This window comes from Amphiura filiformis, unplaced genomic scaffold (assembly GCF_039555335.1).
Source record: "Amphiura filiformis unplaced genomic scaffold, Afil_fr2py scaffold_225, whole genome shotgun sequence".
In the NCBI taxonomy this organism is placed as follows: Eukaryota; Metazoa; Echinodermata; class Ophiuroidea; order Amphilepidida; family Amphiuridae; genus Amphiura; species Amphiura filiformis.
Window position 1 is genome coordinate 71,602 of NW_027305689.1, and position 11,437 is coordinate 83,038.

General features: G+C 36.2%; 1 long non-coding RNA gene across 1 annotated transcript; it reads right to left on the reverse strand.

Moving 5' to 3' along the window:
- Window positions 1-883: 883 nt before the first annotated feature.
- LOC140145336 (uncharacterized) lies at window positions 884-10,769 on the reverse strand. Its single transcript, XR_011858024.1, has 3 exons — window positions 10,614-10,769; window positions 4,646-4,785; window positions 884-1,534 (listed from the first exon to the last, which is right to left on the reverse strand). It is a non-coding gene; the product is annotated as an uncharacterized lncRNA (long non-coding RNA).
- Between the last annotated feature and the right edge of the window lie 668 nt (window positions 10,770-11,437).

An 11,437-nucleotide genomic window follows, 5' to 3' on the forward strand; every position in this document is an offset into this window, starting at 1 on the left:
AAAAATTAAATAAGGGCTGATAATGGAGAGCAGGGCCGGATTTTTTATAGCATTGGGCCAGATGGGCCCGGGTCCAGAACAATTTGCCCCCCCAAAAAAAAAAAAAAATTGGGGGCCCCAAAATTGCCCTATGCATCTTTCTTGTAACCCCAATAACAGCATCTTTTTTGGTCTAAATAAGGCAAAATTGTAAAATTTTCCGCGCTTCGCACTCATTCAAATTCAGAAATTTATGTTGATCTGGGGCCAAGATAGTCTGAAATTGAATTCAACATAATATGTTAGTCCCCCTTAGTTAAACCAAAACTTGGCCACTGACTTTAGTGCATATACCTTCCTCGGCATGTGAGTTCAGGGCCTCCAAATTTTAGCCTGGTCCAGGGCCCCAATAAGGTAGGCTAAATCCGCCCTGGTTAAAAGGGCCCGTACTGCTCCTTTTCCATAGGCCCCTGATGCTCTTGCTACGCCCCTGAGATTACTTGATCAAAGACTGAACTCTAGAATCACATTGGCACCTCATTCGCTAGTCAAACTGCGTAGCAACGTGTGACCTACAATCCCGGACAAAATGTGTTCGAACACCCAATTCCCCTGTTCTTCTTAGTACAGTGCGCACGCTATACGAGTCACTGGAAACTAAGGATTATAGTAGTGTTATCTCAATGTTCATCTTCAGCATACGTACCCTTCCCCTTTCCCCACCAAACAATGTTGGGAGATGATATGGTGAAGATGAGCATATTGGGCATGCAAACATTATACAGGGGTAGAGAGGGCGACCATTTCCAATAAGCCCTTAAAAGTGTTCGAATAATTATTTCTAAGATTGTAGTTTTTTTATTTGATAATCAGACAAAGCAGAAGGACATCGACACCGCTGAAGTAATTTGCTGAATAGTATAATAAAGTATTACTTGACTTGTCTGGACTTGACTTGGCTAATCATCAGCATTCGAAATAGGGCCAGTCAGCAGGCCATTGGCCTGTAACTTTTTGGCCTGGCCGGTAACTTTTCTGACTGGCATCTAGTTGCCGGCCCGGCTGGCCGGTAACTTTTTAAGGTCAAGCCCGGCTGGCCTGTAACTTTTTGAGGCATATTTCGAACACTGCTAATCATTCACAAAATCTTAAGAAAGGTTATATTATACATGTAGTTCACATTATTTGCCAAATATAGTTTCCATATGTTTTAAGAACATGCTTCTCATTCTAATAAGGTAGGGATTTGACTTGAATTTATAGCCACATTGTCAGCTTTACAATGAGTTCTGCTAACACTGGTAATATGAAATGACCACTCACTGAAACAAATCCATGTAAATGTGCTGGTCTTAAAAGCCTTTCATTTCTAAATAGATAAAGTGAATGTATTTGTTCATAATATTTATGCAGCTTGTATCATTCATTTTTATACGCATATCTGTGGATGTTGACGATTGAGAAAGTTTCCCCTCTGCTAACATGACTGACTGTTGTGTCGCAGCGGATGTTGTCACTTGTTCCCTTGTAGCATCAACGAGGGCATCAAATGATTCTATGGATAAAAAGAGTCACAGAAAGAGAAGATAGTAAGAAATACATACATTTGTACAATTGACTGTGGATACTCATGAATGTGTTATTAGCATTTTGGAACAGTTATAATTAATGTAACTTTATTTCCTGATCTGCTTGTACTGCATGTTAGCCACACTCCAGCAATAGTGGAATTCCTTTCTTTTGTTTGAATAAACATAGTTCAAAAGCATTTGGAACCGGGTTGCTTTTGTATTACATTCACCTAGTTTTTCGAAAATGGCACATGGACACTTAAAATGACATGCATAAGAATATTTGTGTTGCGTATCTGGATAATATTGTTTACAGAATTGCTAATATAACTGGAATAAGAATAATACAATAATTTCAAGGCTTTATTGGACAAAGCAACTTCAAATAGTGCAATAGGGGTGACCGAGCAGTGTTTGCCCTTTTTCTGACTAGTCTAGGGATGTCAATTTTAAGGTTAGAAGGGACCTGACTGAGCCATATGAAAGCCATGTGTCTTGGCTACATACAAACCTAATCTCAGGACTGCAAGCCTTACAATAGTAAAGGAGACAAACAAATTTGTGAAGCGGGGCAGGGTCACCCATATGCATATGGTGGGCTCAGTGGGGCCATAAAAAGTTAAAAATACTGCATATAACAATAACTATAAAACAAACGTTTAATAAAGGGTAAATTGGGCAGTCATTTACTTCCGGGGAATCCATATTAAATAAATTGGAAGAGAATAATGTACGCTAAGTCCAAAATGAGCTAAAACTTTATTTACAGCTTCGGGGGATTATGGTTTAGAACATGAAATAGTGCAATGAGATTTCAGTTTACATGCACTACAATCGTGCAAATCATGTTACAGTTGTCATATTTGGCAGATGAATAGTATTTATGGCCACGCGTTTTGAACTCGCCACCCAAAAATGGTGGTTTTGTTACGCTTTTCCAAATTGAGACTCCTTCAAATTGTTATATCTCTGCTTAAACAGGTATTGAAGTGTGTTTGGTGTCATGTTGTAGCTAAATGTGTGCCCTAACAGACCTCCAAAGGAGAATAATATTATTGTTTATCAGCTAAGATAGTGGAGTTAGAGTTGTTTGAGTTCAGAATGACCGAGGTGGGGGATGAGGCGGTGGCGGATGAGGCGGTGGCGGTATTTGCAAAGTCTATGGGAAATAAAGATTTTGTGTGGGCGCGTTGAATCAACTGATCATATCTTTGCATCCATATGGGCTACAGACATGGTTAAGAGCTCTTTTGAAAAATTATTTATTCTGCTAATTGTTTTTAATAATTTTGAACTCTTTATGATTAGTTTAGTCTATGAAATGCAAACTTTTATGTGCAAAACTACCTGTTTTCATACTAAACACTGTAGTAAGCAATGCGGATGTCTTCAAAATCTAAAAATTGCCCTAAATTTTTAATTACTTATCCTATCATAGTCATAGTTTACATTTTCTGAGAGGAAATTTGATGAGGAATCTAATTATGGACTTACTTTTTTTGTATGGGTTAGGGGTAAAATGTTTCAGTTCAAAATATGTTGAATTGTAAAAAAAATTGAACATATTTTGGGACACCCTGTATTCCAAGATTACCAAACAGCTGTGATTTTTTTTTCTTCCAAAGTCAGTAGGCTCCCCCTTACCTCTAACCAAATCAATGTTGTTTACTTTCAGTTTATAACTGCAAGTTAGTAATAAGCAATACATTAAGTGACCCATTTTTTATTTGGATTTTTTTTTTTATTCCACCCTGTATAACTTCAAGGTCACCCTGTACAATGAGTTGAAATGTGTATATTTAAATTGCTTTTGCCTCTAGCTTTCCAAAAATGTATACTTTTGCTAGTTTAGGGTTGATAGCTTTGGAGATATTCTAATTTGAATTCTAATTTCAAAATGCATTCAAATTCAATGCATTTTGAAATCATTAATAGACTATGACATGTATACAAATTATCAATTTTCATATTAAAAATACAAAACATCTTGAATTTTTTTTTTTTTTTTTTTTTTTTTAGGTCAACCATGAATGATCCTACCATTTAGGTCTAGGTCCAGGGACACTACAAAACCGAAAAAATAAAAAACTTAAAATTTTTTTTTGAAATTCGAGTATAGTCCCACCCCCCAATTTTGAAAAATGTTCACCCAAAAACGGGGTGGGACTATACTCGCGTCAGTACGGGTAATTAAAATTTTACAGTAACTTTTAGATTTTGAAGACACCCTACAGTGTTTGATATGAAAACGGGTAGTTTTGTATGGAAAAGTTTGTATTTTCTAGACTAAACCAATAAGTAGAATTGTTTAGCTGTAAGTTCATGAGTCTTTTAGATACTAAATAGTGTAAAAATCCAATTTACAGTCTTTACAGAAGCAGATTATGCACTAAAAATATCAATCCCATACAGTTTGTGTGTGCCACATCCCCCACCTCCACATCCCCCACCTCCGCCACTCTGCCCATTCTGAATTCTATGAAGCAGTGTCAGTATTAAAAAGGCTAACAGAATTCTTTTTACTGGGTTGAAAGTGCATTTTATTTAGCAATAAAATGAGACCACAAGCGTGACAATAACTTCTTGCTTGGCAGAGATATCATCATTTAATTTGACATTGCCACCTTTTTTGAGTGGCGAGTTCAAGACGCACGACCACACATCAACACGGTGATTTTGCTGTTCACTCATGGAGATCGAACGACGAACGGCCATCGCAGCGTGTACCCACAAGATGTCAGCATTCAACACCACACTGATTACCTCTATTTTATATGCAAAATCTCAACATGAACTGTGAAAAGGTCTAGTGTAGGTTCATATGGCAAAGCCCCAAGAAGTTAGAGAATTAACTGAAATTGCAGGGCAAAAATGCAACCTGGAATTATAGAAATGGATACAAATAAACCTGATTGGTGGGGTCCAGGGAGGCATTTATATTTAATACAAAGACCTTCAGCAAAAAATATTCCAAATATGAAAATATAGGGATTATAGGGCTTTTTTTATTTTTTTAGGGAAATATAGGAAAATCTTAAAAATATAGGAAATATAGGACCGCTTGCAGCCCTGCTCATAGAGCGTGAACACCTTACCTGAGCCAAACACCTGTAAAATGTACAACATTGTCTGATTGCAGCTCTTGTGGGGTTCGGCAGAGAGAACAGAAAAGTATTTTTGCAACTGTTACAGCACTCTTGTTGTAATCTCCTTTCACATATTTAGCAAGCAAAATCTGGAAAAGAAAAAAAAAATAGGTTGAAGAAGAACTTCTCATATATTTATGTTACCATCCACAGTTTGTAGTCTTCCATTCATTTTTTTTTGCCTTTAACTATATTCATACATGTTTGATTTTATCTCTGAGCAGCAGCGGACTGTTTGATTTGCCTAGCTATAGGATAGGAGTTTCTCTCTGTAAACCTGTTGACTCCATATTAGAATTTTTGGCCTCCACACATATGTGGAGCTTGTGTTATCATCCAAATGGTTGTTTGTTTTGGCTTGTCCGGGCGGAAGCAAAACCCTTACTCTATTCTGCAGCTTAAACTTCAAACTTGGTATGGTGATAGGACATAGTGGTCTAATCTGCTGTATTATAGTTCTATGTCATGTTTTATTTGCATATTTATGAATATTAATAAGCTAATTTGCATATTTTGCCTACATTTTCATAAATCTACTCAGCAGCTTTTATTGCATATTTTACCCATATTTTCATTAATAATCCACTCTGCAGATTTAACACAACATCGCAACAACCAATCAACTTCATTCTTGGTATATTGCGATAGTATACATGCATGGTGGCCCGATGTGCTGTATAGTTTTGCATCATATACTATTGGCATATTTATGAATATAAACCCTAATGCTAAATATGGTTTTTGGCTATCAGAAATTAAAGGAGAAGAGGAATGAAAAAAGGAGAAGATGAACAAATTTTTCACTTGGCAACCTGGGATTCGAACCTTAGACACCCACTTGTAGCTACGGTGGTGTCACTGGCCCATCAGCCATCGATTCCCTGGGTATGACAATGCATACATGTGCAGTGGTTTTCTTTGTAAGATTTTATAGAGTTAAGCATGCCCCAATGAAGGAAAATGTAGGCCTACTAACCCTAACGCTAATCATGGGTTTTGGCTATCGGAAAGGAATATGCCTATTTTGTATTAAAAGTATGTACTTTTGCACACTTATGCAAAACCACATACTTTTGGAAAAGTAATTGTACATACATGTATACCGTATAATAAAACCCTTTAAAAGGGAGTGCTCATCAGGCATGATTGGAACACATGGTTGTGCAATGTAGGTCGTTGGTGTTGAATAATGTCGCGTTTCTTATAATTAGGGCTAATGATATTGTTTTATATGTAGGCCTACATAAGATTAAGATATCAGATTGTGAAGATCCTTAAGCATTTTGATTAAAAGGGTAAATACGTTCCACTAGGTGATTAGCTCTTCAATATTTAGAGACTGCATATCTACTAATGTAGAGTCTGTTGGGATATGTATATAGGATATGATGTGTGATAGATAATGATAAGGTTTCTTATGATTTGGATGATTCATAAATAGTTTTAGGAAATACAGTAAAATTTTAACGTTCCAGAAGGCTGATTATAGCATTGTCCAAAATGATAAGAATATCCCTTAGTCTGTTTTTGGTATTTTTGTTTTGTTTTTGGTAGGGAAGTGAAAAATTATGATGAAGCTGGAGGGGATCATGAAATAACCAAAAACTTGTATAATTTAATACAAACTCAATTAAAATTGTATGAAAACAACAAGGCTTTAATTAAAGATGATTTCCTTCAAATTTTAAATTTGTTTTATACTCAAAATGCTGAAATACTGCTAGTAATAATTATCGGAAGGGTTTCTGTCCATTTTGAGCTGAAATAACAAGGTAAAATGAAAGAAACCCTGCTGGTTAGTTATTTTGGCCATTTAACACGCAGTTCTATAGGAGGACATAATGTCACAATTCTTTGAATTATATAAATGACATTATGTCAAACTTTGTTCTGTTGACCTACAAACACAACCAATTTGGCTGATTCCATTTAGGTGCAAGTTGTGACATGTGTAAACATTAAAAATATGCCAAAAAAAGTCAGGTTTGAAAAATATTAACCAATTTCATATTACATGTATAAGATGGTACATTGTGGCTTTAACATCAGAACTTACCATAGTCTTTAGAATAAATCAAAAGGCAATGTGTTATTTTAGAAAATATTGAATTAGAATACAGTTAGCTTAGAATATGTATGAATATAATATCTAGAAGACATTTTGATGATATTCATTATGCACTGGACTTCAACTTGAAAGAGGGTTAAAGCAGGGATATGAGGTAAAAGTTAAAGGTTTAAAACTGGATCTATTAAAATGCTGAAAACCTCATTAGTGCCACTTTCAACTAGAGAGTAAAAGTAAAAGTTGAAGGTAATAATGAAACTAAACCTATTCAGGTAATGCATCAAAATACTGTGTGCAATGTAATGGAGAAGGTAAACATTTGGCCTTAAAATTCAATGTTGTTATTAAATAATGTTGTTAAATGCTGGACTGATTATATCAAATCCATACCCTGGTCAGAACAAGCCTTCTTACCTCTCAATGCAAATTTAAGTAAGAAGTTCATGGGTATTTGGTATTGTACATTGTATTGGCCATGTACACTGACCTAGCTGGCAAACAAAATCTGATAAGTTCATGAGCAGTATGTAATTTACTAACTTGAACTTCCAGACCACTATCAATCTGTCAACACCTATGATTAATATCATCCCCAGGTTAAAAAAACCCCTTCACTATGGGCTACAGAACACAGTTTTATAAATAATTTCATGGGAAATGAGGCTAATATTCTATGTCCACCTCAAGTTAGATATCTCACTGCTGCATATATATTATGAACTATGTCATAGGGAGTGAGGTTAATTTAGTAGCTAGCATTTATAGTCTGCATTTCCATTACCAGGCATTATCCTATCAAATATTATACTATAAAATATTTCTAGTGAAGACAAAGCAAAAGCATTTGCAGAAGAAGCCTGACTTGGAGCTACTTAGGTTCAAAGGTCAAGGTCTAAACTGAATGTATATATTCACTCAGGTGTACCTGAGCAAAAAATATGAAATAAATACAGGCTAGTAGTGAGTACATTGTACATCAAACTGTACATGGTTTTGTATGCAGATATAAGGCAGTTTTGAATACTTTGCACAGTATGCATTTTTGAATAGATTGCATGTGGTGTGGCTATACAGAAGAACGACTACAGGTGCACTTAGCATTACTGATATGCTTCGCCCCCGGGGCTTCGCCTTCGTGACCTGAACTGAGTTACTTGTGAACTGTGGAATCTTCAAATTGGCACATAGTTACGCATTCGATGCTAGAGTCCATTGCCATCGTGTTTTTGGTTGATGCATTGATTTGTACCGTAATTAATATTCATAAAACAGCATTCAAGCTTTGACTATACGTTTGGCAGCCAGAATGGTGGAAACTTAAGTGAAAGATATCCTACATGTAATTAAAAAGGAACATTTTCTAGGGTGAAATTTTGTGTAGAAACTGAATCTGACATAAACATTTTTTATCAACTTGAAAATTTTCCCCATAACACTGTACAGGCATATTTCTGCCTGAAGTCCCAAAATTTGAGCGAAAATTGGTGCAAAAAAAAAAGTCCTTCAAAATGGGGATACTCAGCCCTGGCTAAACAAAAAAAACTAGCAGCATGTATTTTTGCAAAACCGTATAAATTTGTTCCAATAAGCTCCCATGCCCCAATAAGCACCCACCTACATGTAGGGTATTTTCAATTAAGGGTAACATTACATGTAATGTTGAAGTGACAGTTAGACGTCAAGTCGTCAATACAGTGAAATAGTTGGAGGACTACAAGTCTAGTGTAAACTTGCAATGCATTTTCTGCACCAGAAAAGCTACTAGAACGTCTCAGGACCTATAACATACGTAATTCGTCTCTAATAAACGCCCCTTGCGAAAGATTACATGTAGGTAAACCAGGTTAAAAATAACTGTCCACCCAAAATGACTTTGTTAAGTGCCCTGGGTGCTTATACGGTACATGTATGTAGAAATTGCATTATATGGCGTATAGGCCTATATATATTGCGTATTTTGCAAAAGTACTGTATACTTTTGCATACATATGCAAAACCACATACTTTTGCCAAAGTTCCGGGTATGTATTAAATACTATGTACATTGTAGTTTTGCACACAGCACATGAGGTAGTTTTCAGTCAATAATGACATAATATACAAATGTATATACTTGAATTATACAAAGTATGCATTTTTTTTTTTTTTTTAACCACTCGGGGATAAGCCCACCCCCCTAGATGGCAGATTTCACTTCAAAAATGGGGGTGGGCTTATACCCGGGTGGTTACGGTATGTAAAAATTGCATGCAGGAGAACGACTACGTACACACATGGAAGTATGTTGCAAAAGTATGTAGGCCTACTTTTGTATGTACATAAATTTTGTAAATTGTATACAAAAACACATACCGTACTTTTGGAATTTAGTAAAGGTATGTACTTCTTCCCACGTATGTCAAAGCGGACACCCTCACGAAATCCCTATTGGTTTGTACAGGGCCTTTCAGTTCAAGAAAATTTTCTCAGCACAGAAAATACCAATTAATTTAGTATGGTAATTTATTTAAAAGTTGATTTCCCTGATAAGAAATCGAGCTTAAAATTATTTCATCAAGAGTATTTATTTGTTGCATGTTTTGTGATTTCCCCATTGAGTGCAACGGTAAGTGTCCCCTTTGTGTCACACTAGGGGCAAGATGGAATAGCCCAATCATGGCAAAAGTGACATCATGTTGACCGACAGAATCGCAATAAGTGCAATGGATGGAACAACCCTGACCGAGAGAATTGGCTATTTTGAACTGTCGCTTAGTACAATGTACATGTACATGGCATTCATGCTTAGATTTCAAATGCAATGGTCTCGTAAAGTTTTTGTCAGAGAAGAATTAGGGGTTCATTCATGAAATTGAGGGCCCGCATGATTGATTGTTTATGCCTGAGGCATATGAATAACCCCCTTTCATACATTCCCAAACATTCAGTGATTGTTTTTCATCAAATAATAACAAAAAATAAGATGTAAGATTCTTAACGCGATTTTCTTGCATTCTTTTCTATACCGAAATCATCACGCTGAAGTAGCCGGGCATGAATTAGGGGTTCATTCATATATTTTCATGACTAAATGGTTTTTAGTCATGAAAATATATGAATGAACCCAGTTCATACATACATGTACCAGTACATTTTGTGATTCTTATTTCATAAAAATAATAACAAAAATGTACAAGCAACATTACCGTATATCAAAAATCATGATTTTCCTTATTTTTCCTACCTGGCGATCCGGGACACCAATCACGCGCGCCGTTACATAGTGTGAATGTATGAACGCTGAATATGCCCGGCTCTTGACCAATCGCGCGCGCTGTTATATAGCACAAATGTATGAATGTCACTTGTTTACATTTTGAGAGCGTGTGCACAGTCTTGAGTACATGTATTTACGGAGGTGGGGTACTGATTGGCTGAATCGTATCAACAGACAGATAATCTGATTAGCTGATTGTGCATCATATCGTTACTCATTGCAGATCGGCGCCCTTGAAGTGAACACAAAGTTCCGCGTACGTCGACCATTAACAGGGCGCTCGCACCAATCTGAGCAAGGGATTGCCGTTGACGTTGTTTTCTGAAATCCAGTGTAGCCTCGAATGTGAAGCTCATCGGTCACTGCGGTGCACAAATTTGTGACTTGACTTCTCGAGCAAGGATACATTTTCAATTGAATGAACACTGACACAGCCTCGTCAGCCTGACATAGTGTGACAATTGTGTAATGTCGAGCCATACGATGGGTGTACTGTACATGTACATAGCTGTACACAATGTACCATGTCATGCATTGCATGACATGATACTGAGCTTAAAATAGCTAATTTGCAAAGAAACTCAAACGCTTACCTGGCTAGGAATGCATCAACCACACCAATTACTTCTCTGGCTTGACTGTAATAGATTCTCAAAAATTTTGAGAAAATGAAATGTTTTCGAATACACTGCAAAACAACACACTACCGTTCGCTCAGCGTACTAGCGACACCGTCGTGTGGAAATTTTTCATCATTGCGAAGGGAGGGAGACAAGCTGTGTGATGATAAAGAGAACACACCACAAAAACCTTCTTCGCATTGATTTTATACACGCAAAGTTATGAAAGTAGAGTTCACGTTTATGTGCAAAAGTAGATATTTTCCCAGTTTTAAAGTATAAATTATGTATATCATCTTAAAGAAGAACATTTTGCATACCATGGTATGCATTAGCTTTAACATTGCTCGGCTACTTGTTGAGAAAATCAGCGATACATAAAAAGACCGATTTGACGACTGCTAACTACATTTTTCCCTTGTGTATTCATGCGCAGATAGTCTTAAATATTGCCCGAATATTCCCGTTTCTTTTTAACCTGTGTGACATTCACAATAAGAAATTGTATTTAAACACGATTTTGAACACTAAAATTGCTAATATTATATCAATTTGTCACATTTTGAATGTAAAGATGGCACTATATGACTGATAAACTTGGGCAGAAGCTGGCAGAAGTCTGATTTAGTGGTATAAGCCCTTGAATTAAAATGACCACGTGGTGATACATAACTGGGTGGGATATTTCCTAAAAATTGCAAAAATTCTTAAAATTATTTGCGAACCACGCAAAAGGTTAATCAAAATTGTTAGGATATAATGCAATATATTTCTTAATTCACATTTGATTCACAAGT